Source organism: Egretta garzetta, unplaced genomic scaffold, assembly GCF_000687185.1.
Source record: "Egretta garzetta isolate BGI_Z169 unplaced genomic scaffold, ASM68718v1 scaffold70, whole genome shotgun sequence".
Taxonomy (NCBI): domain Eukaryota; kingdom Metazoa; phylum Chordata; class Aves; order Pelecaniformes; family Ardeidae; genus Egretta; species Egretta garzetta.
Window position 1 is genome coordinate 1,618,377 of NW_009258539.1, and position 3,870 is coordinate 1,622,246.

Here is a 3,870-nt window from a genome sequence, read left to right on the forward strand (position 1 = left end):
TGCCGCCCCCCCCCCCCCCCCCGCCCCTCCCAGCACTGGATTTCCAAGATGTCCCTTTTTTTTATAGCCAGGGATGGAGAAGCATGTTCTGACCTCCAGCAGAGGAGGAATGACGCCGCGGGGACGAGGGAAGGAGGAATGATCCAAGAGAGGGTTCCCAGCAGTGAGTCAGAGAGGGGAAGAGACTGAGGTGGAACTGGTAAAAATAGTTCGGGGAACAGGGACGAGTCCTAAAAGCAAACAGTCATTGCGCAAAGAGGATAAAATAAAAGCAGAAAGGGCTGGAGCAGCACTACGGAGATAGAGCTGACACTGAAGGCTGGGAAGAAAAGGCAGAAGGGGAACACAAAGAGAGGATCCTGCCAATCACGGTGCTTTATGTAACATTTTAACACCAGGGCTTATTGGAGGGATTGCTATTCCTAGTAATCTGTGAGTGTTGTCTGCACTGGCAGGTGGGGATGAAGACACTTTCCCTCCTGACTGTATTATGACGCCAGATATGAATACAGTTTTTCTCTGGGAAAGCTGCTGATTATGTTCTTCATGTCCGAATGGGGATACCTGAGGAAGAAAAGCTAAAGGAAAGCCTGGTCCCTGTGTGCAGATACACACAGCACACATAGACCCCCACGCTCCCACGGCTCACCTCTGTCTGGGTGGAAGACAGAAAATTACCAGTGTAACCTTTGGAAAGCTGATTGCAAGAATATTTCCTCATTAATGCTGCTAGTGGGACAGTGATTGCGTTGTTTAAGATAGCCACCATCGGCCGCCAAGCAAAGCTGACCTGCACGTGTGCTCTGTGTAAAAATGTTCTGCATTGCTTGCTGCCTGAGATGTGGGGCTTGGTGAGAACGTGTGCTCTGTGTAAAAGTGTTCTGCGTTGCTTGCTGCCTGAGATGTGGGGCTTGGTGAGAGAGGCATTGAAGACAGCCCGGTGGTTTGGGATCTTGCCTTGTCCGATGACCAAAACTCACCTGTCAGTGCTAGGTTGCCTGGTGCAAGACTGGCCGGGCAAGGACGCACGCAGGCGGAGCGGTGGGCCTGTGTCACAGCCACGGCCAGAAGCGTATGTCTGGAACCAACCCGCTAGTCAAGGGCACTTGTGTACATCTCTCCACCTCAAACTCTCTGAATGATTGCAGACAAGGTACGTGGCAGCACAAAGAAGACCCATTTCCTAAAATGCAACCGCTTTGTCCACCTCTGATATTAGTCACACTCCGGTAAGTATTCTCTGGTGAGTTCCCCTCGTGTTGGAGACGGTGAGGAGTAAAAATTCCTACTGGCACCCCTACCCTGCGAAATACCACAAGGCAGCAACTACTCTGCAAATTTGGATTCCGCCCTTCAGTGCCCAAACCTATGAAAATGAATGAGGCCATTTGTCTTGTCACTTCCCCTCCTTCTCCAGGGGATCTGTCACAGGAGCAAATTACAATTACAGTGAAAGGGACTAAGCCCGGCACGTTCTTAGGCTTCCCACAGATTCATCCCTGCTCCTCACCTGCTGTCCATCTCTGATCATCCGCTCCAGTACAGGAAGGGAGAGAGAGGACCCTGCTCTGCCTAGGTCTTGCATTTTTCTTTTGAACTTTTTATTTTTCCTGCCTGTGGTTGAATGTCCTTGCGTGCACATAACATTTCGTTCATGCACCAAACAGTGACACTGGCCACACCGTTCTCCACGCAACAGGAGCAATTTGCTCACATTGATTTACTGCAATGGCTGCTGTCTTTTCTTGACCAAGATGTGAACTTTTGCTTGTTTTTACTGCAACGCACAAAGAAGTGTAATGAGGTTACTACAGCTCAGAGCTGTGACCCAGTCCAGAGGAAGGCGCCTTGGAGCTCTGACAAAAGCTGCAAGGCAAGTCCCCCTCTGATCCCCCGGGCTGTGGTTTACAAACCAGATGGTAACTTGTGTGTACGGATGGCCTTTAACCGCACTAAGACACATATTTGCAGAAGACCTGGCCTGCTGATAGAGACTCTATATTTGCAAACAAGCAAGCTCGTCAGGAAAAAAAACCAAAACCAAAGTTCCATTTTAAAGTGTGTTTCACTGGAAACGATACCAAAACCAAGTCCAGCCATTGTATTCAAAAAACAAGTAAACCCTCTCCCACTCCCCATATCTTGAAAATCCCATTATCTCTGGAACAAAGACTAACAGGGATCGAGCTCTTTGTCAGAGCTGTCCTCTTAACACCAAGTCACACGGTATCTGCATCGGGGTGCTTTGTAGGTAGGAGGAATACTGCTGTTCTGTACTGGTGAAGCCCTCCTCCTGTGAATGCGGACGTAGCAGTAAAGCTGGCTAGCTAAAACTAAAAAAGCAGGCCTGCCAGAGAGCAAAACAAGTAGCTTTAGCAGCCACCAAGCTAACCGTGACTGGTTAGCTGGATGCGAACACGCCTGCGTGAGGCAGGATCACACTAGCGCGCTCTCTCAGCTGGCACGGCTGTGGTGGTGGATGCACTCAGTGCAGAGCTATCTCCCTTATAAGAACTCCCACGTGTTTTATTATCCCTTGCAGTGGTGCGGACAGATATTTATCTGTAAACTTAAAATAACAAATTCTGCGGTGACTACTGGACACTTGATGTGAGAATACAAACTGGGATTTCACCATGTTTAAAAAAAAAAAAAAACAGGACAAGCCACTAACTCGTCGATATTCTTATCACGCTAGTTAACCTACCTCAGACAGGTACACAACAAGGCCAAGCAATTGTGGAGTGTGTTTGAGCTGAGAAAGTAAAAAAAGGAAAAAAAGAAAAAGTTCTCTAAAGGAAAGTTCAGATACATTTCAAAGCACTACAGCTCTAAAAACACCAAAGGTGTTTTATCAAACTTCCCAGAAAAACTTTCCTCTGAGAGGAAATAGGGCAAGCGAGATTTCAAAGGGAGATATTTTTTTTTCCTGGGGTGCTGAGATGATGACTGAAAAAAACGCCAACCCTAAGCCTCTTGAGTGTGCATTTGTCCTGAGCTATACGCAGCACGGCTACTGTCAGGCTGTAATTAAGTTGAGAATATGTGCTAGGTTCACCATCTAAAGTTCTGGATTAATCTTGGACATAGTTGAGACCCTAGATTCACCCAAAGCAGCTGAGTTACCACAAAGCACTGATTCACCAACCCTTGAAAAGAGTGCAGCCTTTTTTTTTTATTTTTTATTATCTAATTCCTCCACTAATTAACAGCAGGTAGTGAATAGGAAAGTGTTTATCCTCCCCCCCTCAGCTCACTACCCTGCTGTGTTATGACAGATGGAATGTTAATTAACATGACCTGGCAGATAATATTTAATTCAAGACAGAGTATTGCGGAAACATCTGACTGCCTCAGGGCTGGTCACCTACCAGGTACGCCCTGAAAAACCCCTCCCATGTGCCATCCTGGCAACACCGATGGCTTTTAGTTGAGCTAGTCCAGAAACAGGCTCAAGGCTCTGCCTACACGAGGGTTTTCTGGCTCCTTTTGCCCTCGCTGCTGCTCTCCCCAGGGCAGGGTGCAGGTTAGCTGCCCGGCTTCGCCTGCTGCTGCTGTGGGCCTGGTGGTGGGCTTGCTCCCCACGCTGAGGGGAAGGGCGTCCCCAGGGAGGAGAGGTTTGCGGAGCTGCCTCAAGACAGCCAGCGCCTGGGTGACCTCCCCATCCAACAGGCGGGTGCCTCAGCAGCGGGAGAGCTGTGTCCCTGCTCCACGGCCCACGTGCCCGTCCTCCTCCTCTCCCTCCTCCCTCGCGCGGGCCCGGCATGCCACCGCCTCCTTCACCAGGGGTTTCACGGAGCCCACGTGTGTGCCCGGTACACCCAGCACGCCCAGCGTGCCCAGCCGCAGTTGAGCTCGGGGCCAGTGGCC